Source organism: Trichechus manatus, unplaced genomic scaffold (genome assembly GCF_000243295.1).
Source record: "Trichechus manatus latirostris isolate Lorelei unplaced genomic scaffold, TriManLat1.0 scaffold00048, whole genome shotgun sequence".
NCBI classification, from domain to species: domain Eukaryota; kingdom Metazoa; phylum Chordata; class Mammalia; order Sirenia; family Trichechidae; genus Trichechus; species Trichechus manatus.
The window spans coordinates 6,595,203-6,619,127 of NW_004443984.1; the positions used below are offsets into that span (position 1 = coordinate 6,595,203).

The window sequence follows — 23,925 nt, forward strand, 5'->3', positions numbered from 1 at the left end:
TGAAGCTATTCCTCTTCAATTTGTCATTCCTGGCATAGTAGACCATATGATTGTCTGATTCAAAATCACCAATACCAGTCCATGTCAGCTCAGTAGTGCCCAGGATGTTGATCTTTATGCATTCTATTTCATTTTTGATAATGTCCAGTTTTCCTAGATTCATACTTCATACAGTCCACGTTCTGATTATTAGTGGATGTTTGCAGCTGTTTCTTCTCATTTTGAGTCATGCCACATAGCAAATGATGGTCCTGAAAGCTTTACTCCATCCACTAAGGTCGGCTCTACTTTGAGGAGGCAGCTCTTCCCCAGTCGTATTTTGAGTGTTTTCCAACCTGAGGGGCTCATCTTCTGGCACTATATCAGACAGTATTCTGCTGCTATTCATAAAATTTTCACTGGCCAGTTTTTTTTTTGAGTAGATTGCCAGGTCCTTCTTCCTAGTCTGCCTTAGTCTGGAAGCTCTGCTGAAACTTGTCTACCATGAGTGACCCTGCTGGTATTTGAAATACCAATGGCATAGCTTCCAGCATCACAGCAACACGCAAGCCACTACAGTATGACAAACTAACAGAGTGGTGGCAAACGGGCTTAGGTAACAGCTATCATAAGGAGCCTGGTGGCACAGTGGTTAAGTGCTCCGCTGAGGATAAGGTCATATATAAAAGCTTTAGGTTTAGCTTAGAAGCTACCTTTCCATTCTTCCTCAAGACTAGGATTTATAGGAAGTTTTACCCAGATCTTCCACCTTCAATAACCCTCCTTGAGGGCCTTTTTAAATTTTAAATGTAAGATTTAATGGGTTGGTTGGTTTTTCAGCTCTCCTGTAGAAAGGCTGCTCATTAAAAAATGAGAAGGGTAAATTTGGAGACAGAAAGCTCTGTTTTTCATTCTAATTGATATTGGATAGTTCAGGGACCTTTTGAGGACCAACTCTAGAAAGCAACCAAATGAGAGTCAGCATGATGAAGGGGCTTTTGTAGTCAGACAGACTAGGGTTTAAATCCTGACTGCCGCTTACTAGCAAGCTGTAAGACCTTGGATAAGTCACTTTGCTCCTTGAAGTTTAGATTCTTTATTTGTAAGATGGGGGTAACATTATCATGTTATTGTCTTATATAAAACATAGTGCCTGGGGTGTGGTAGATACTCCACAAATTGTTATTTTCTCCTTACCCATCTTCCAAGAGCATTTTATTTTTAGTAGAATCCTGGCTTTACCCCTAACTAATTGTGTGACTCACCCTTTCCAAGCTTCAGTTTCCTTCTTTAAAACAAGGGCATTCAACTAGTTGATTTCTGAGATGCTTCCCAGCTGTAAGATATCATATAGATTTTTACACTTTTGGGCAGTACTATATAGGGCTGTTCGTTTAAAGAATGGCAGTGTATTCTTCCTTGGGACCATATCATCTGATAGAGAAGGGGAAGTCTCCTGGGAGCTAAACTCTTTTTTCTCCTGCCTGAGAGAGATTTAGCCAACTTCCTTCAGAATCTGGATCTGGACTCAGATTCTCCCTTGTCTTCTTTCTGATACTGCTCTGTATGTGAAAGTTTTTGGGACAGACCTTTGGGTGGGCACAGTCTTGTTGTGATTCATGCTCTACTTATCTCATCCTATTCTATCCAGGTCAAGAGGCAGCTGCCATTGAAAAGATAGTGATTGACTGTTTCCAAGATAGCAAGCATCAAGGGAGCAGCCTGAAGTATTGACGGAAAGCTTAAGTTACCTAAATGGTAAGTGTGTTGCACAGTGAAACCTGGGCACACTGATAGAATTGGGTGGTTTCTGAAGCCTCTCCAATTCTTCCACTGCTTAAAGGGAAGGGAGGAAAATGAAGATTTGTTGATGGTCTATTATGAGCTAAATACTATGCTAAATACTTTACATGTTTTTTCATTTAATCAACCAACCAACCTAATGAGGTAAAATTCCTTGCATGAATCTTTAAGAAGTAGGCCTAGCTATGATTTATTAAATACTTACTATATGCCAGGCACAGTCCTGTCTGACTTACAATCTCCCTTAATTCCTATACCAACCCTATGAGGTAAGTGCTGTTATTATTACTACAAGAAAATGAGCTTAGAGAGATTAAATAATTTCTCCAAACTCACACAGGTAGTAAATGGTAGAACTAGGTTCTAATACCATGGATTAACCTTTAAAAAGCAAAGCAGAATAAACAAATAAAAAAAGCTTTTGACAACTAGCTCCTTTTCCCCAGCCCTGTCTGGATTTTGTTTGGCAATATTTTGTTGGTTGTTGTTGGCCAAGACAGTAGAGAGTACTAATGAAATAGAAGAAACAGAAGTGAGAACTCAAGCAGCAAGTGGCTAAGGGACCTAGTGTTCTTGGTCACCAGTGGCAGTGGGTAATAGAGAAAGGTTCTTGGGGAAAGTAGAGCAACTCAGAGATTGAGGCGTTTGGCAGCCACTCTGGGAAATGGGTTCTAGTCATTGGAGCGACTGAACATAGGAAAGGAATCCTAGCAAGACTTCTTGCCAATCCCCTTCCTCCTGCCCCCCGCTTTAGGAAATAGGCATAGTTAGGGATAGTACAGAACTCTTCTTGATGGAGTGGGGAACTTCAAGGCAAAGTCTTGCCTTGTTGTTAATTGGTTCAGGATTCTTGTTCTGTTCCTTTCCCTAGAGTATTTTTTCCTACCTCAGGGTACTAGGTTATGAAGTTAAGTTCTGGTTGAGTAGAGTGGCAGCCAATATTCATTTGTTTGTTGATCTTTTTGATGGTACTTTAGTCTCTTTTTAATGGGAGCACCAATGTTTTTTAGTATAGTTGGTGAAATTTAGGGGAAAAAAAATCGCTTTTATCAACAAAACTTACTACATATACCTGTGACAAATAGGGTGTTTTGCTATATACTGGGGCTTATGTTCCAATGATAAAAATTGACCTCTTTCTACATGCTTAGCTCAATTCTTGACATTAAAGCAAAGAAGTTCTTGCTTTCAAGGATTATATTCTAATGGGTAGAAACAGATAAAAATAAATGAATAACTAGATATAAACAAACAAGTAAATAGATAAATAATACCTAGTAGCTGATAAGTGGATCCCTGGTGGTACAGTGGTTAAGAGCTCAGCTGCTAACCAAAAGGTTGGCAGTTTGAATCTACCAGCCGCTCTTTGGAAACCCAATGGGCCTGTTCTGCTCTGTCCTGTACGATCACTATGAGTTGGAATCAACTCGACAGCAACAGGTTTGTTTTTTTTGTTTTTTGTTTTGGGGGGCGGTTAGGTGATAAGTGCTAAGAAGAAAAAAAAATAGCGTAAGGTGATTGAGAGTGATGGGAAGCAGGGGTGGGGGTGTTGGGGGATTGCTACCGTATATAAGATGATCAGGGAAGGCCTTTCTGATGAGGTGATATTTTAAGTCAAGATCTGAAAGAAATGAGGAATCCAGCCAGGGAGATATTTGGGAGAAAAGCATCCCTGGCAGAGGAACCAAAAACCAAACCCATTGCCATGGAGTAAATTCCGACTCCTAGCAGTAGGTGTTAAAGCCCTGAGGTATGAGTGTGACTTTGTTATATCCCAGGACCCACAAGCAGGCCACTGTGGCTGGAGGGGAGGAAGTAGAGAAAGAGCAGGAGGTGATAAGGGCAAACAAGTAATGGGACTCAGATCATGCAGAGCCTTAGAGGCCAGGGTAAGACCTTTGGAGTGCGTTTTCTTCTATGTGAGATAGGAAGCCACTGGAAAGTTTTGAGCAGAGTATGATCTGACTTATGTTTCTGATTCATATTTTAAAAGGCTTACTCTGGTTGCCATGGGAAAATAGACTGTGACGGGTGATGAAGGTGGGCAGTGGCAGAAGCAGGGAGACCAGTTAGGAAGCTTTTGCAGTCATCAGTAGTCCATGGGAGGGATGATCTTTGCTCGGGCTAGGGTGGTGGGAGATAGCCAGAAAGTAATGGATTCTGGACATATTTTGAAGGCAGAATCAAATTCTAATTCTCCCTGTAGAGCTGTTTGCTTTATCCAGAGTTACCTCTAGGTCCATGGGCTTGAGGGTATCATTGGAAACTTGACAGCGATCCCTGGTAAAATGCTAAAACTGATTGAACAAAGGATGAGAACACAGTGACTTGTAGAAGCCAGCTTGTGTTCATAAAGAATAAGTCATGCTAACTGATAACAATTCTTTTTTCCTTTAAACTTTGCTGTGATTTTACTTAAACTGTAAAGTCAATACAAGTTCATTATAGAAATATTAGAATACAAAGACAAGCAAAAATAAAGAAAAAAATCACACCATCCAGAGAAAATTACCAGGTAGCACTTTGATATATATCAGGACAGTTCATTTTTGATAAGGTTCCTAGGCTGTAAGGTCAGGAATGTGCTGCAAAAGTAATGTATTTTAAGTGCTAAAAAGAAATATTTAAGATTTTCTCATGTGACCCCCCCCCAGACAAAATTTTTTTTATTGTACTTTAAGTGAAAGTTTACAGTTCACATTAGTTTCTCATCTAAAAATTTATACACACATTGTTATGTGACCCTAGTTGTTCTCCCTATAATGTGACAACACACTTCTCCTTTCTGCCCTGGATTTCCCGTGTCCATTCAGCCAGCTTCTGTCCCTTTGTGGCTTCTCATCTTGCCTCTGAACAGGAGCTGCCCATTTAGTCCCATATATTTACTTGAGGTAAGAAGCACTCTCTTCACAAGTATCATTTTATATCTTATAGTCCAGTCCAATCTTTGTCTGAAGAGTTGGCTTTGGGAATGATTTCAGTTCTGGGCTAACAGAGGGTCCAGGGGTCATGTCTTCCAGGGTCACTCCAGTCTCAGTCAGACCATTAAGTCTGGTCTTTTTACTAGAATTTGAGTTCTGCACCTCTCTTTTCTCCTGCTCTGTTAGGGACTCTCTGTTGTGTTCCCTGTCAGGGCGGCCAAGACAAAATTTGATGTGGACTTTAGAGCTGATTGAAAAATTGCATGCAGGTAGTGTGGTACCAATTAATTGATCAGTGTTTATCTAGAGAGGATATTTTTAGTGGCATTCTAGGGGACTTGTTCTTTGTTACAGTTTGTCTAGCAATTTGAACATCAGTACGGATGAAGACATAGAAAAGATGTGCCTGTCAGGTTTATGGAGCCCTGGTGGCACGGTAGTTAAGAGCTCGACTGCTAACCAAAAGGTCTGCAGTTCGAATCCCCAGCCGCTCCTTGGAAACCCTATGGGGCAGTTCTACTCTGTCCTTTAGGGTCACTATGAGTCGGAATTAACTGAATGGTAATGGGTTTGGGCTTTTTTAGTATCACTGGAATAGGGGCCCTGATGACTCAGTTATTAACTGCTCACCTGCTAACTGAAAGGTCAGCAGTTTGAACCCACCAGCTACTCTGCGGAAGAAAGGTGTGGCAATCTGCTTCCATAAAGATTACAGCCTTGGAAACCCTATGGGGCAGTTTTACTGTGTCCTATAGGATTGCTATGAGTCTGAATCGACTTGATAGCAATGGGTATTACCTTTACTTATTCACCAAACATTTATCATGTTCCCACCTTCCCTGAGCACTCTATTCAGTGACCAGGATGTAAAAATACAGCCCCTGCTCTAAGAGCTCAGAGCCCAGTAGAGGAAGACAAGTATATAAACAAGTAAGTATCATGGGTGCTATGAAAGAAACATCTCCAAAGTTTAGGGAGGTGCATTTCTGTTGGGGGGAAAGGAGATTTTGATTCTTGAAAGATGTTTATCATCAGAATGGGGCAGGAGCGGCTTAGAAGAAGGAAAGAGAGAAAGGGGAATTCCAAAATTGTTGTTTCTCAAACATTACCACCTCATCCTCTTCACTTGCTGTGAGATTTCAAGGTCCTCTGTGATTTGGACCCTATCTACGGCTCCATCCTTATCAGTTACTTACTCTGTAACTCTGTAACTGATTCAGCCATGCTGAATTACTTAAAATTCCCCAAATACACCTTGGTTTGTTTGCCCCTCACTCCCTGCCTCTGTCTCTTCCACTTACTCGATAAACACTTGGCTGTTATATACCAGATACTGTTGAAGGTGCTGGGGATACAGCAGTAAAAAACAACTACAAACACACAAGAAAACATGTTTCTGACCTCATGGATCTTACATTCTAGTAGAAAGAGGCAGACAGTAAACAAATCCACAAGTAATCAGGTAGTTAAATGTGCTAAGAAGAAATATAAATAAAGTCTCTGATCTTAGTTGTCCCTAGTGGTACAAACAGTTAACGTGCTTGGCTGCTAACTGAAAGGTTGGCGGTTTGAGACCACCCAGAAGTGCCTTGGAAGGAAGACCTGACAATCTGCTTCCAAAAAAATCAGCCATTGAAAACCCGATGGAACATAGGTCTACTGTGACACATGGGGTTGCCATGAGTCAGAATCGATTCTACGGCAACTGGTTTATCTTGCCTTAGAGCTATCCGAAGATGGGATGAATTGCCTTAGGAGGAAGTGAAATTTCTTCCTGTCATTAGGAGTGTTTGAACAGGAGCTGAATGACTACTTGCTGGGTAACTTCTGCATAGAGTGGGAGGTTAGATTCTATACTCTCTAAACCCTTTCCAACCTGAAGAATCACTATATGCTAATTGGGCTACTAACCTTGAGGACCCTGAGGATTGCATATCTAAAATATATGAATTTGTGATTCTGGAAAAAATCATCTAAGCCCAGTAATTAAATGGAAACACTTGAGAAGTGGTGAGATGTGGAGTGGATCTCTGCTTCTCCTCACCTTTCTTGATGAAGGTCTCGGCTTAGGGTTTTAGACAGGTAACTAAAATGATCAGGAGGAAGCTGCTTAAAAATAGCTCTCCCATTTTCCTTTAGATCAGGGATTGGCAAACTATGACCTGCAGCCCACTGCCTGTTTTTGAAGTTAAGTTTAATTGAAACATAGCCATGCCTGTTCCCTTACATATGGAGTATGGCTCCTTTGCAATACAGTGGCAGAACTGAGTAGTTGGGACAGAGACCTAGGTCCTACAAAGCCTAAAATATTTACTATCAAACCAAATTGTATATTTGTGTATGTACTGTCAGACTTGAAAGAAAAAGTTCGTTGACCCCTGCTTTAGATGACTGTTGGGAACCAGAGAAGTACTGGCTAAAGCTGGCTTCATTATGTTCCATTTCAGACTTTCCTGGTCCACTAGGACAGGACAAAGAGCTAGGCTCAGAAATGCTGGATACGGCCACTTAGAACTGGGTTCCAGAAATTTGGCAGAAAGGAACCCTGAATGAGAGACAATTGGTGCTGTATCTTCCCAGTGTGAATTGGAGCTGAGCTAGACTGTGGAGTAGGGGAAGATGGCGTTAAGGATGGGACTGTCCTCTCTCTTTATTGTCCTCTGTTTTTCTGAGGTTTAATATAAACAATTTCCTTCCCATACCCTACCTTATGACACAATAAATCACTACTTTTTCCTTCTTCTGAGCTTCCAACGTGTATGTTATTGTTATTAGTTGCCTCAAGTCGATTCTGACTCATGGCAACCCATGTGTTACAGAGTAGAATTGTTCCACAGGATTTTCTTGGCTGTAATAATGGAAGCAGATAGCCAGGACTTTTCATCTGAAGGGATTCGAACCGCCAAGCTTTAGGTTAGCAGTCGAGCATAAGCTGTTTGCGCCACCTAAGGACCTTCCAGTGCGTAAATATCAGATGGTAAAATGTACTAAGAAAAAAAGCAAGGTAAGAGGACAGAATGAAAGGGTATGTGATATTTTGTGTAAGATAGTCAGGGAAGACTTCTTTATCATTGTTTTGTAACTAGTTGTACCTGTCTGACCCCTTAAAGGCAAGAAGAGTCAGGTTCTAATTATCCTCTTGCCAGCACCTAGCAAAATGGTAGGTGCACCATAGATATTCCATGCATATTGACTAAACAAATAAATTTTACCTGGATAAACATACTTAACAAGAGGGGTGGTTGGGAGGCGCTGGGAAGAGAGGCACCTACCCCTTCCTTTTGTGGATGGTTTTGGGAGTAGCAAAACGTCCCTTTGGCCCATGCTTAGGGCCAAAAGATCAAAGATAAGTGACATCCTAACACCACTTTTTATCCATTTCCTTGTTTTTTATGGGTGGAAGGGATGATCTTAGCCAGTTGCTATTTTTAGAAGGATTCTGCCTGGTGAAACTTACCTTAGGAATGCGTAGGATTTTTTCTAAGTGTTTTTGCTGACTTTATTGCATAGTGTTGCCATGAGATAGGTTGGGTTGATAATCTTTTATTTTTTCAGGGGAGGAAACTTGAGGCATAGAGAAAATCAATGACTTGGTCAAACAGCGTGGCATTCCTAAAAAGAACATGAACTTTGGAACTAGACTTGGGCTCACCATCAGGCCATCCCTCTTGCTAATTGTGTGACCTTGGACAAGTTTGAAGGGGTAGCAGTCTCCACCCCATAAGGTTATTGTAAAGGTTGAATAGAATAATAGTAAAAGCTGCTGTTCATTGTGACTTACGTGCAAGACATTCTGCTAAGCCCTTTACATGCCTGGGGTTGCTGTATTGTCTTTGTATGGATGAGAAGAGAAGTTGTTTGAGGACATACAAAGTAAATGGTGGATCTGGGTTTCATGGAGAAAGCATGTGTATAAAGTACTTAATATATTGCCTGGAGCATAGTAGTGCTCCATTGTGGTTGTACTTTATTTTTTCCCTTTATACCTTTTTGCCCTTATTGGTCTGTGTATAATTATAGTGCTCACAACTCCTCACTTTGTAAAAATACTTGAGTTTGTAGGGAGGTGATTTTGCACAGTGGGAAGAACCCTGGATAGAGAGTCAGGAGACTGAAGTCCTTGGCTTTGCTAAGTTGCTGGAGAAGTCACAGTATTTACTTCGGAGTCTCAGTAAGGGATTGGGCCACATTGGTGGTTTTATTTTAGATAAAAACCGTAGAACTCTTTCTTCAAAATAATCCTATGGAGGAAGCTCAATATAGTAAGTTAAAATCAGAGTTGCTTTGGTCGATTAAGTGGGAGAAGGAGCCTGGAGCTCAGCCTGCTCAAACCTTTTCCCCTGTTTTTTTTTTCCTCTGGATGATCCCTGAGGAGATCTCCTGAGTCCACTTTAAAAACCAGTTGACTAAATGATCTTTTAGCTACCTTTTGACTCTGAAATTCCATTCTAAGGAGTGGAAGAAGACTTAGAAATATTTTCTGCTTCTCCAACACTTGGTCCAATAGCTAGAGCTAGAGAGCCTGTGAGAGGTGTGGTCCCATTTCCCTGGCATAGGCCTGTAAGCCAAAGGGGGCATCGTTCAACGTCCAGAGGAAATGTATTGTGACTGAGACACTGTACCCGTGGGGTGAGGTAGAATTATACAGAGCATTACCACAAGGACCTAATATTCTGTGCTGACTGTATCCACTTTGTCAACTGTTTTCTCCTTTGTAATCCACGAGTAGGTTGGGTTGTAGACACAATTCTTAATATTTTCTCTCAATGGTCAGTGCCAAAGGGCTGACCAGCCATTTAATAATTAGGAGGTTCATTCAGCCATTCATTCATCAAATTTTAAGCATTTATTACACGCTAGGCTCCCTGCAAGGTCCCTGGGTGGTGCACAAGGTTTGTGCTACTACTGCTAAGCAGAAGGTTGGTGATTCAAACCCACCCAGCGGTGCCACAGAAGAAAGGCCTGGCAGTCTGCTTCCATAAAGAATATAGCCAAGAAAACCCTATAGAACAGTTCTACTCTGTAACATGTAGGGTGGCCATGAGTCGGAATCGACTTCAGGGCAGTGGGTTTGGCTCTCAGCAGGGTACCAAGAATACAGTGGTGGATATGAACACAAGTTGCGGAGACATAATGAGTATTTAAAACTTCAGTACAGTCTTAATAAGTGCTGTGATGAGATAAATACAGCAGACTGTGAAAGACAGAGAGGCTCTGATCTGGCCTAGGGTTTCAAGAAGGGGGCATTCCAGGAGCTTCCAGGAGGAGGTGTATTTAAGGTGGACCTGAAGAAATGAGAAGAAATTACCATAGTGTTGCACAAATAACACGTGTGTTATATGTTTTTTGCCAACTGCACAACCCCCTTGCACACTGTTTTCCTAGGCATGCTATGCATGTTATATGTGTGGGTGTGTTATTTACATGGGTCCATTATTTGTGAAAAATACAGCACTAATCAAGCCAGCAAAAACCTGGAAGTAAGGGAGAGTGCAAGTTTGTGGGACTGCGAGAATGTGGAGCTGATGCTTGATTTAAAGACAGCTGACTAGGTAGGCAGGGTCAGATCATGAAGCGTTTTCTGCCCTGCTGGGGAGTTTGGACTTCATCCTGAGAGCAACAAGGAGCCTTTAAAGAATTTTGAGTAGTAATGTGTAATACTTGCTTTCTCTTTATATTTCCAGTAAGTATTTGCTGCATATTTCCTGGGCTTAGCTTTTTCATTCCTTGGGCTGGACTGGCTGGTTCACATCACTCAGACTCTTGAACAGAATGTAAGCCAGATGAATGAAAAATGCAGTAGAATTCCTGAACTCTGCTAATTCAGAATTATGATAATTATTGCATGACTTTAACATTTCCCTCTTTTGAAAAAGGGATTTGTTTATGAAAACTTCAGTATGGACTTCTTATAAGTAAGATTTGTTGAGGGGAATGTTAGTTTGAGGACAAGCTGGGTTTTATAGACAGCTTTACTGATAATACTGATGCTTTATGTATCATAAAGTTCTTCTGTTCAAAGTGTACAATTTAATGGTTTTTAGCATATTTATGAGGATAAGCTGTTTTAAAACACTTTGTAGACACATCATCTATCGTTTGTCTTTTTATAACTGCTGTGCCAATACAGATCCTTTATTCATTTAAAATTGGTTTACATCCTGTACTTAGTTCAGTCCCCCTCCCTCCACAAAGTGTTTACTGTATCACCAGGCAAAAGGCCAAAAACAAGAGTGGGTCTGTGGTACTCAAAGTAGAAAAAGTGGATGGGAATAAGGCAAAAGGTTTCTCTTATAAAACTACATAAACGTAGGGTTTTTGTCCCACCCTCACCCCCGCCTGCATTTTAAAGAGTGAGGAAATGTGTCGATTTGGGAAAGGAGGAGAAGGGGAGGTCAAAAGAAGCAAAGATGAGAGGACAGAGAAAGATGTATCCAGAGAAATGGAGTGATGGATGGGGAGAAATAGTCTGGGGAGGGCAAGATCAGAGAAGCTGAGGGAGGTATTTTCAGTACCTCCAAAGCCTGGTTATGTTTTTTTTTTTTTATTGTACTTCAGGTGAAGGCTTACAGAACAAATAATTTCTCATGAAACAGTAGTACACATATTGTTTTATGACATTGGTTAACAACCCCACAACATGTCAACCCTCTCCCTTCTCAACCACTTTTTTTTTTTTTTTTGGTGAAAATATACATAGCCAAAGATACACCATTTCAAAAATTTCTACATGCACAGTTCAGTGACATCGACTACGCTCTTCCAATTGTGCTGCTCTTCTCACTTTAGATGAAGGCTTACAGAGCAAAATGGTTTCTCCTGGTTATGTTTTAAGAGATGAGCATGGGCTCCATCTTGTGGCTGTAGGCTTATATTGCAGCCAGTGGAACGGCTCTTGGGGTTGGAGAGAATCAGCTTTTGGCATGTCTTCAAATCCCACTTTCAGTTGTTTCTCTATTGCCCTGGGCTTTCTCATGGGATCAGTGTTGGAGTCAGTTCTGTCCTCTCAAACTGTTTTTTCTTATGGCCCAAACTGTTTTCCCTCCCTCATTTCCCCCACTTTTGAAGCTAATCTTAACAGACTCTATCTCCCAGTACACTTATTCTTGCTGTCATCTACCAAACCATTGAGTCCCTACCCCTTATTTCTCAGTGTCTTTAGCTTCTGGTTTAATGCTACTCTTTCCAGCATTACTCCTCTTAGTTTGTGGTGCTTTTATTGTACATATTGAACATCTTTCTCTCTCATTTCTTTCCTCCAGTGATGTTGTCTCTGGGGAGGTAGTGACTGGGAGGAGGATGCAGGGCTGTTAGAAATGTTCTGTGGATGGTAGATTCCTGATGGCTGCATATACAAAAATTCATCAGTTATATAACTTATAATCTGTGCACTTTACTGTAAGTTATACCTCAATAATAAAAAGTAAACAGGATGACTTAAAAACAAAAAGAGGATCATTGTGACTACTGTGCTGTAGGGTTAAGGGCTAATAACCAGATAGAAGGCTATTATAGTAATTGAGACAAAAGACAGTTGTGGCCTGGAGCAGTGGGAAGTGTCAGCTTCTGACTACTTAAAGGTAGAACCCTAGGATTTGCTCTTGCTTTGCCTATGAGATATGGGACAAAGAAAGGAGTCAAGGATGACCCCAAGGTTTTTGGCCTGGATTTGTGGAAGGATGGAGTTGTTATCAATTCAAATAAGATTGACTGGAGGTAGAGCGAGTTTGAGAAGGAAGAACAGGAGTTCAGTTTGGGACACGTTATGTATGAGATGTGTATTAGTCACCAAAATGGAGACATTAAAGAGGCCATTGAATATACAAGTCTAAAGTTCAGGAGAGAGACATGGGTTGAAGATACAAATCTATGAGTCAACCAAAAAAAAAAAAAAAGGATGACGTGTTTACAAAGCCATGATCTGGATGAGATTGCCAAGGAACTGAGTGAATATACAGAAAAGAAGTCTATGGCCTGAGCCCCAGGGTGGTCAACTGGTGAGGAGATGTAGAATAGCTAGCAAAGGAGTCAAAGAAGGGGCAGTCAGTGAGGTAGAAGGAAAACTGAGAGAGTAGTATCTGTAGTATCATGGAAGTCAAGCAGAGGAGGCGTTTCAAGGAAGAGGGAGTTTTCAGTTGTGTCAGGTGAAGCTGATGGTTCAAGGAAGATAAGGACTGAGAACAGACCATTAAACTTAACCACGTGGAAGTCACTTCACAAGAGCAGTTTTGGTGAAGTAATGGAAATGAAAGCTTTACTAGATTAAGAGGAAATAAGGAGATGAATTGGAGGCCTCAAAAATTAGACAATTTTTTAATTCTGCTGAAAAGTGGAGCATATAAATAGGGAAGTAGCCAACAGAAGAAGTGATATCAAGAGTTTTATCACCATGGATTAGTTTTGTGTGTCTTTCAACGTCATGTAAATGAAATCATATGCTCCAGGTTGATCCTTTTAAAACTTAAGTCAGAATGTATCATTCCTCTTCTCAAAACCTTCCAGTGGGTCTCCATTTCTCAGAGGAAAAAGCAAAGCCCTCACAGTGGCCTCCAGGGTGCCCTTCGTGATCTCCCCCATCACCTCTTTGACTCCATATCTTGCTACTCTTTGTTTTGTTCACTTAGTTCCAGCCACACTGGCCCTCTTGCTTGAATACACTAAGCATGCTCCTTTTTCAGAGCATTTACTCTGGCTCTTCTCTCTGCCAGTAACAGTCTCCTCCACACTTTCCTTCACTGCTTCCTTCAAATCTCTACTTAGGTGCCACCTTCCAAGTGAGGCCTACCCTAACTACCTTATTTAAAATTGCAACCCTCTCCTTTCAGCAACCCCACCAGCTCTCCCCCGCCCCCATTTTAAGCACCTATCACCTTCTTACAGCCAATATATGATTTATTACGTTTGTTGTCTGACTATATTAGAAAGTAAGGTCTACAAGAGTGGGGATTTTTGGTGTTTGTTTACTGACAAATCCCAAGCACTTAGAACAGTGCCTATATGTAGTAAGTGCTCAAGAATATTTGTTGACTGAATGGAATAAATGTAGAGGGAAGGTGGAACCGATCCTGCCTAGTGCAAGGCCTGTGGTACCAGTGAAAAGTAAATGAAGGTAGGTGTTAGGGGTCCCATTGCTGAAAAAATCTTTGGGCAAATTTCGTAACGCCTATTGCAGTTCTAGTATCTAGTTACCTATTGCAGTGTAACAAAACACTCCAAGTTTAGTGACTTAAAACGATTATTTCATTTGTTTACCAATCTGCAATTTAGGAAGGACTCGTTTTTGCTCCATGTGGTGTCAGCTAGGCCTGCTCAAAGTCTCAGGGTGACTCAATTGCTGGGAGCTGGAATCATATATGAACACTCTTTCACTCACATGGTCTGCTGGTTGGTGCTGCCTATTGGCTGGGACCTCACTTAGCTCAGGCTGTCAGCTGGGCCACCTTCAAGTGGCCTCTCCATGTGACTGTTTGGCTTCCACACAGCATGGCGCTTAAGTTCTAAGAGCAAGTGTCCCAGTTTTTATAATTTAGCCTCAGAAGTCATATAGTATCACTTTTGCCATACTGTATTGGTCCAGGCAGTCATAAAGTTCTACCGAGGTTCAAAAGGATGGATCCTACCACTCAGTAGGGAGAGCTCCTATAGGGTCACTGTGAGTCTGAATTGACTCAGTGGTACACAACAACAGCAAAATCAGTGTTACATTGTAAGAAGAGCTCATTGGATGGAAATTGTGATGGCAGCCGTCTTTGGAAAATTGTATTTGCCACAGTTTCCTTATATGTAAAAAGATGATAAAAATCCCTGTCCAGCCTACTTGGCACAGAATATTAGAAGAGGTGACAAGATAGGGAAAGGACATTGGATTTACTTTAAATACTGTTGCTCATAAGGAGCCCTGGTGGCATAGTGGTAAAAGTGATCGACTGCTAACCGAAAGGTTGGCCATTTGAAACCATCAGTGGTTCCCTGAGAGAAAGATGTGACAGTCTGCCTCTGTAGAGATTTACAGCCTTGGAAACCCTGTGGGGTCTCTGTGAGTCAGAATTGACTCAATGGCAGTGGGTTTTTTTTGTTTGTTTTATTTTTCATAATTTAAAAATAGCGAGGATAATTTTTGCTTTTGTTAGGTAAAGAATTAATTTTCTTACAGCCTCTGATAACTCATTCATCCTCTGTTGTTGTGTTCCGTCAAGGCAATTCCGACTCCAAGTGATCCCACGTGACAGAGTAAAACTGCCCCACAGGGTTTTCTTGGCTGTAATCTTTACAGAAGTAGATCACTAGGTCTTTCTCCCACATGGTAGTTGGGTGGGTTTGAGCTGCCAGTCTTCTGGTCAGCAGCTGAGTGCTTAACCATTGACACCACTGGGGCTCCATTCATTCTCTGTTTGCTGAAATTAAACTGACAAAAATGTGTTATGTATTTCTTTCTGTGTTTTAAATATTGTATAATAAATTTTAAGAGGAAAAATGACTATAACTTACTACTACTACCCGCTGCCGTTAAGTTGATTCCGATTCATAGCGACCCTATGGGACAGAGTAGAGCTGTCCCATAGGGTTTCCAAGGCTGTAATCTTTACCGAAGCAGATTACCACATCTTTCTCCTGTGGAGCGGCTGGTGGGTTGAAACCACAGACTTTCGGTTAGCAGTTGAGCTCTTGCAGGGCTCCTGACTATTATTTAGACAGTCATTAATCTGAATTGCATTCCACAGTTCTTTTACTGGGTCATATATTCCACAAAAACTGTTTATTAGGTTTAAAAAAAAAAAAAAAAAGGCAGCGCTCTAGTCCTAATACGATTACAGAAAAGAAGAGATTGAGACCCTGGTTTCCCAGTCTGCTCTTCTAACACCAAATGCTGACTTTTATAAATAGTCTTGTTTCATTTAAAACCTGAAGCTCAGAAGAGAAAGTTGAACTCATCATATTTGGGAATTGCCCATATTTGGAGATTATCAGCTTTTAGGTGGTAATTGAAACCATTGTTTGGATGAGGTCACCCATCAAGAACTGAAACTTGAGGATTTTTCAACTATTATAAGGCACAGATAGGAGAGGGGGAAAAAAAAAACAAGAATCATTGGGAGATTATATGAGATTATGTGTGTAAAATGCCTGCCATGCTGTAAACTAAGTATCATTGTTACCAGTTTACAGATTAGTATTCTGAGACCCAGAGAGGTAAAGTAATTTGCCTAAACCCACAGCTAAACTGTGACTTGAGCTCAGGTACATCTACTCAAGCCTAGGCTTTCTCCCTATGTCATCATGGCTAGACAGAAGACTGGGTTAGCCTTCCATCAGTTTGAACTGGAAGCAGAGTTCTGATTGTTTCTGTGGAGTTGGCTGCATTGTCTCCCTATGCCTCTGTACTTCCTCGCAGAAGACTAGTTCTTTGGGATCTAGTACACCCCTTTTAACAAACTTCGCACAGCAGCTTCTTCCTTTCCTTAGCAGCCAAGCTCCAAAGTAGGCTATTCTCACTCACTTTACTTTCTCTTGAACTCTCTTGGAAGATTTTAATCTTCTCTTACCCCATTCAACTGTTAATACTAGGGAGAGGACGCTGAAGTCTGTGGCTCCCATTCTGCCCTCTCATCTGAGCTCCAGACTTTGATTTCAACTGCCTTTGGCTATTTCTAATGTATGATTGTCATCTAAAATGCAGTATAACACCCTGCTTTTAATAATAAAAATACCATTTATTTAGTGCCTGTTTTACCTATGGTGATTAACATACATTATTTATTTTAATCCATTCAGCAACCTTATGAGATAGGTAAGAATCTCAGAAGCTAAGTAACTTGCTCAGAATTTTATAGTTATGAATTAGAAGAGTTGGTCTCATATTACATTGTCTCTCAACCCATAGTCTAACCTATTCTTAATCTATCCCCATCCTTCATTCAGATGTTGGAAGAAAAATTTAGTGGTCATCTGTTGTCTACAAGATCCCTGATGGCTGGTCATTCAGCCTCTGCTTGCTTAAAAACCTTCCTGAGATAGGTACTTATTACCTTATAAGGCTGCCCTTAAAAAATCAAAGATTTGCTCCCTATAATTTTTACTCTTTGTGTCCTGGGACTAAAAACCTACTTAGTATCTCTTTGCACAGTGTGGCCTTCCAGAGTCTTACTGTCACATTAATTGTCATGTTTAGCTTCTCTCTTCCTTTACTTCATAAATGTGGCAAGACTTGTCACTGGTGAGATATTGTTAGTTATTGTTCTTTTTATTATTGCATTGATCCTCATAGCAATCCCTAATTCAGGTAGGAGTTACTATCTCTATTTTAAAGATGAGGAATAGACTCAGATAAAGTAGCTTGGGTCATGTTGCTGGAATTGATTCTGGTTTTCTGGATTCACTTAAGCAGTGTGAAGGGATACTATTCCTCAGATTTAAATTAAAAAACAAAAAACAAAAAACTATGAACACATTTTCTTTCACTCCTATCTTAGAGGAAAAATCATCAATCCGGTGAGGTCCTCTTGTTAATCAGCCTTTTGCCCTTCTCTAAGACTCTACCGTATATAATTGATTGGCACTTCTTAGATTGTCACCCCCCTCTTCTTATCCATATATCATGTGACATTGATGACTGTTTCTTCTTGAATTTCCCAGAAACTTACAATTTCTGGTTCATTAAAAAAATTAATAGACTTTGTTTTTCAGAAAGATTTTAGGTTTATAGAAAAATTCAGTAGATAGTACAGTGAGTTCCTGTATGTCCCCTTTCGCCTCCCACATTAACATCTTCCATTAGTGTGGTACATTTGTTATGACTGATGAACCAATATTGATGTATTATTATTATTAACTAAAGTCTATAGTTTACATTAGGGTTAACTCTTTGTGTTTTTCAATTCTATGGGTTTTGATAAATGCATAATGCCATGTAGCCACCATTTTCATAAAGAATAGTTCCACTGCCCTAAAAATCCGCTTAAAAAGCAAAGCTGTCACTTTGATAAATAAGGTGTGCCTGACCCAAACCATAGTCTTTTCAGTTGCCTCATATGCATGTGAAAGCTGGACGGTGAAAAAGGAAGACAGAAAAGAATCGATGTATTTGAATTGTGTTGTTGGTGAGGAATATTGACCATAGCATGGACTGCCAAAAGAACAAACAAATCAGTCTTAGCAGAAATACAACCAGAATGCTCCTTAGAAGTAAGGAAAGCGAGATGTTGATGGCTTATAGCATATAAAGATGTAATTTGTGTGACAATAATAGTACAAAGGAAGGGGGAAGGAACAGAGCTACATAGGAACAAAGTTTTTTTATACGATTAAAAACTAAGTTGATATTAATTCACACTAGATTGTTTTAAGTTAAGATGTTCGTTGTCATCTCCAGGACAACAGAAAAATAACAAATCATAAAAGAAACAAGGGAATTAAAATTAAGTATACTAGAAAATTTGTATTTAACACAAAAGAAGGTAGTAATGGAGGAATTGTGGTTGCTGTTAGTTGCTGATTAGTAGACTCTGACTCATGGCAGCCTTATGTATAACAGAATGAAATGTTGCCCGGTCCTGTGCCATCTCCATGATCTTTAATATGTTTCAGCCCATTGTTGAGGCTTGTGCTAATCCATCTCATTGAGGGTTTTCCTTGTTTTTGCAGACCCTGTACCAAACATGATGTCTTTTTCTTAGCAATTGATCTTTCCCGAGAATGTAGGAATAGAAGAACAAAAAAGACAAAAGACAGACAGAACACAAATAGCAAAATAGCAGGCATAAGTCCTGCCTTTTCAGTAATAACATTAAATGTAAATGGTTAACTCATCAAGAAGATTTAACAATCATAAATATATATGCACCCAACACCAGAGCACCTAAATATATAAAGCAAACACTGATAAAATTGAAGGGAGAAATAGCACTACAATAATAGTTGGAGACTTCAGTACACCACTTTCACTACTGGGCAGAACATCTAGAAAGAAGATCAGCAAGGAAACAGAGGACCTGAATGACACTATAAACCAACTAGACTTACCAGCCATATTGAGAACACTTCACCCAACAACAGCACAATATACATTTTACTCCAGTGCATATGGATCATTCCATATGTTAGGTCATAAAGGATAGACCACATGATAGTCACAAAACAAGTCTGATAAATTTAAAAAGATTGAAATCATACAAGTATTTTCTCTGACTACAATGGAATGAAACTAGAAATCAATAACAGGAAAAACAATAAAAACACTGGTAAATACACAAACATATGGAAATTAAACTCACTATTAAACTACCAGTAGGTCAAGGAAGAAATAAAAAGAAAAATGACAAATTACTTAGAGTCAAATGAAAATGAAAGCACAACATACCAAAACTTATGGGATGCAGCAAAGGCAGTACTCAGAGGGAAGCATATAGCAATAAATGCCTACATGAATAAAGAAGAAAATCTTGAAATCAACAACCTAACTCTACAACTTGAGGAATTAGAGAAGCGCATAGAACCATTGTCATAGGGCAACATGTGTACTGTTTAATGAGAAACTATTTTGTTTTGTAAACCTTCATCTAAAGTGAAAATAGCAGCACAACTGGAAGAATGTAATTGATGCCACTGAATTGTGCACGTAGAAATTTTTGAAATGGTGTGTCTTTGGCTATGTATATTTTCACCAAAAAAAGAAAAGGTCAAGAAGGGAGAGTGTTGACATGTTATGGGGTTGTTAACCAATGTCATAAAACAATATGTGTACTGACTGTTTAATGAGAAACTATTTGTTCTGTAAACCTTCACCTAAAGTACAACAAGAAAAAAAGAAAGCGAAGCGCAAACTAAACCTAAACCTACCAGAAGAAAGGAAAAAATGAAGTCAGAGCAAAAGTAAATGAAATCAAAAACAGAAAAACAGCAGAGAAAACCAACAAAACCAGAAGTTGGTTCTTCGAAAAGATCTATAAAATCGACAAACCTTTAGCTAGACTGACAAAAAAAGAGAAAAGATGCAAATAACCAAAAGAAGAAATGAAAGAGGAGACATTACAGTTGATCCGATAGAAATAAAGAGAATTATGGCAGAATATTATGAACAACTATACTCAACAAACTGGATAACCTAGATGAAATAGACAAATTCCTAGAAGCCCACAACCTACTGAAACTGACTCAGGAGGAAGTAGAAAATCTCAACAGACCCATAACAAGTGAAGAGATCAAATCAGTGATCAAAAACCTCCCAACCAAAAGAAAAAATAAATAAATAAATAAAAAAGAAGACGTAGACCAGGTGGCTTTACTGGGGACTTCTGCCAATCATTTAGACAAGAAATAACACCAATCCTGTTTAAATGTAAAGGAACTAAACATTTCAGTCAGAGGCAGAGATTGGCATAAGAGTCGAATAGAACATGATCCAACTATATGCTGTCTACAAGAGACACACTTTAGATTCGAAGGCACAAATAGGTTCAAAGTAAAAGTATGTAAAAAGATGATATACTATGCAAACAGTACTCAAAAGAGAGTTGAGTGGCTATGCTAATATCAGACAAAATAGACTTTAAGACAAAAATTGTTACTAGAGAAAAAGAAGGACATTTTATTATGCTATAAGGGTCAATCCATCAAGAAGATATAAAAATTATAAATAGATAAGTACCTAATAACAGAGCCCAAAATATATGAAGCAAAAACTGACAGAATTGAAGGGAATTGTTAGAGACAATTCAATAATAATTGTTGAAGATTTAATACCCCACTTCCATGGATAGAACAATTAAGCAGAAAATCAACAAGGAAATAGACTTGACTATCACTACAAACCAACTAAACGTAACCAACATCTATTAGAACATTTCATCTAACAATAGCAGAATATACATTCTTCTTAAGTGTACATGGAACAGTCTCTGAGATTGAACATTCTCTGAGATTAACCATATGTTGGGCTATAAAACAAGCCTCAACAAATTTAAAAGGATTGAAATGATAACCAAGTATGTTCTCTAGCTATAATGCAATGAAGTTAGAAATCATTATCAGAAAAAAATTTGGGCAGTTTACAAATATGTGGAAATTAAACCACATACTCCTAAATAACCAATTGTTTAAAGACGATATCACAAAGGAAACTAGATTGGGTTTAGTGGCATTTATTTATGTGGATTATAGTTATTTCTGCAAATAGCTGATTTATTGCTAGCTGTTTCAGTCTAGAAATGGTTTCCAGGAATCCACTATTGCCCATTGTGTTGACTCACCCGATATAACACGAAGTTCTTATGTGATGTTGACATTTTTTTGTGCGTGACACCTGGCACCATGTGTATGTGTTAGTAGTGAAGAAACAGGTTTGAAATGTATGAAGCCAGAAACTAGTCTACGTAATGTTTGCCCCATCATTATACATACTTATGCAAGGGGATTTAGATCTCATTGACACCTATGTAAAATGGAAGTTCTCTCCTGTCAGGCATATTCATTCTTTTTTAAATGGGAATTTTAAGAAATAGAATTCCTGGTTAGAGAGCACAAACTTGTAGCAGTACTACAACCAGTAAATACACCTGTGTGGAGTCGCTTGTGTTACTGTTGTTTTGCATCTCAGCATAGATCATATCCTAGCATATCTCACATCTTGTCCTGACAAAGTCTGGCAGTTCCTGGTGAAACTAACATGTAAATTATACCAAAAGCAATAATACATTAGGAGGAAGAGATACCTTTTAATAGAAGTAGTAAATAGGCTCTTGGATTCTTTGTTAATCTTTTTCTTTTTTTCTTTTTAGGTTTTTTTCTTTCTTTAAGGCCTAAACTTGTGTATATTGTATTATACAAATAAAGACACTTTCCTATATATACATATAACCAAACTACAATCATCAAAATAAGAAAATTGTAATACCGATATATCAATCCCATCTAATCCTCAGACCTTCTTTAAGTTTTGTCAGTGTGAAGCTATAAAATGCAATTATAATTACAAATAAATTGTTATTTAGAATTATCTTCCTCTTGAAATGATTCTTTAATCATAATGGAGTACTATTCTTTGTTGCTAATAATGCTTTTTTCCTTAAAATCTGTTTTTTTTCCTGAAAATAGTTGTTCATACTCACTTTGTTAGTATCTGCCTGAGCTCTTCTTCTGTTCTTTTATTTTTCAGGCTTTTATTGTTCTTAATGTCTTAAGTATGTATTTTTAAAGCTGCATATAGGTACATTTTCTTTTTGCTTTTATCTAATCTTAGAATTTTTGTGTTTTAACTGGCAAGTTTAGCCCATTTGCATTTATTGTGATTACTTATTTGCATTAATTTAATCAACTCTCTTATTCTGTGCTTTCCCTATGTTTTTTTAAACTTCTTCCTGACTTCTAGATTAAAGAAACATTAGTTTTTTTTTCCTTTTCTCTCTGTTGGTTTGAAAGCTATACATTCTTTTTTTAAAAATTTTTTTCAGTGATTGTCCTTAAATGTTTGCTGTGTATTCTAACAATGTCTAAATTTAATTATACTATCTCTATCCTCTTCCCAAACGATACAGGGTGTTTAGAACTCTAGAACTGTGATTTTCTCTTTATGGCATACATATTATTGTTGTCCAGTGTTTTAGATACACTTTGGTTTTATTCTCATGCCCCACCCCCACACATACCCAAATTAATTTTTGTTATTGTTTAAACTGAGTCAATATTTGGATCAATTTATTTGCTTAACGTTTTCTTCTTGCATCTCACGTCTTTCTTATGGAATCAGTTTTTGTCTTTTGAAGTATCACATGCTCCTAAGTACATCCTATGGTAATTAATTCTCTCAGTGAGAGTCTGTTCGTAATAAATACTCAGGGTTTTATTTTCCTTTTATTTTTTCTGAACGTATCTCTAATTTTACTTTCATAGTTTAGCTGAGTATATATTTCTAGGTGTACAGTTACTTTCTTTTAGAACTTTAAAGATATTACTATGTCCTTTGTCTTCTACTTGACATCTACTTAAAACAAAAGTTGCTGAGATTCTAGTTCATTTGTTCTTTCTTCATAGGTTATTTGTCTTTTTTCCCCCTTGTTGCTTTGACAAGATTTTTTCTTCATGGTATTCTTCTGTATCCTTATGTGTCTGGGTGCAGATTTAATTTTTATCCTGCTTTGGACTTTGCTTCCTGCATACAGGTTCCATATCTCTCATCAGCTCTATAAATTTTTTAGCCAGCATCTCTTCAAAATTGTCTCTCCTTTATTCTTTCTTTTTGGACTGCCTCATAGACTTCCTCATTTTGGACCAGTTCATCTTGTTCCTCCTATTAACTTCTCATTTTTTCCCATCTTTTAAACTCTGTGCTGCCTTTTGTAAGTTTTTTTATATCTTTTTGACATCTCCATTTGCATCTCATGTGCTGTTTCCTTCCATTTCTAATGTTTTATTTGGTTAATTTTGAAATATTCTCATCTTGTTCCTGTTACTTGTTTTTGACTCCTCCTTTTATGACTTTAAACATTGGAATGTATTTATTTTGTGGTCTCTAGTCTATATAATTAATTATTTTTTCACATACAAAAATTTATACATACATTGTTATGTGACTCTAATTGCTCTCCCCGTACTGTGACAGCACACTCCTCCTTTCCACCCGATTCCCCACGTCCATTCAACCAGCTCCTGACCCTCTCTGCCTTCCCATCTCACCTCTGGACAGAAGCTGCCCGTTTAGTCTCTTGTATCTACTTGAGCTAAGAGGCACACTCCTCACAAGTATCACTTTATGTCCCACAGTCCAGTCCAATCCCTGTATGAAGAGTTGGCCTCAAAAATTGTTTTAGTTCTGGGCTGATAGAGAATCCAGGGTACATGCCTTCCTGGGTTCCTCCAGTCTCAGTCAGACGATTAAGTCTGGTCTTTTTACTAGAATTCGAGTTCTGCATCCCACCTTTCTCCTGCTGCATCAGGGACTGTCTGTTGTGTTCCCTGTTAGGGCAGTCATTGGTGGTAGCTGGGCACCATCTAGTTCTTCTGGTCTCAGGCTGATGGAGTCGGTGGTTTATGTGGCCCTTTCTGTCTCTTGGGGCTAACACTTTCCTTATGTCTTTGGGGTTCTTCATTCTCCTTTACTCCAGGTGGTTGGGACCAATTGATGCATCTTAGATGGCTGCTTGCAAGCTTTTAAGACCCCCGACTCCACTTACCAAAGTAGAATGCAGAACATTTTCTTAATGAGCTTTGTTATGCCAGTTGACCTAGATGT

The 23,925-nt window shown here is 39.0% G+C and overlaps 1 protein-coding gene across 1 annotated transcript in view; it reads left to right on the forward strand.

Moving 5' to 3' along the window:
- The window catches only part of LUZP1 (leucine zipper protein 1), a 69,970-nt gene that overhangs the window by 34,547 nt on the left and 11,498 nt on the right, over window positions 1-23,925 (forward strand). Inside the window, exon 2 of the mRNA XM_023732116.1 lies at window positions 1,631-1,737. The gene's annotated coding sequence lies outside the window, so the exon portion shown is untranslated. The remainder of the gene's footprint in view (window positions 1-1,630; window positions 1,738-23,925) is intronic.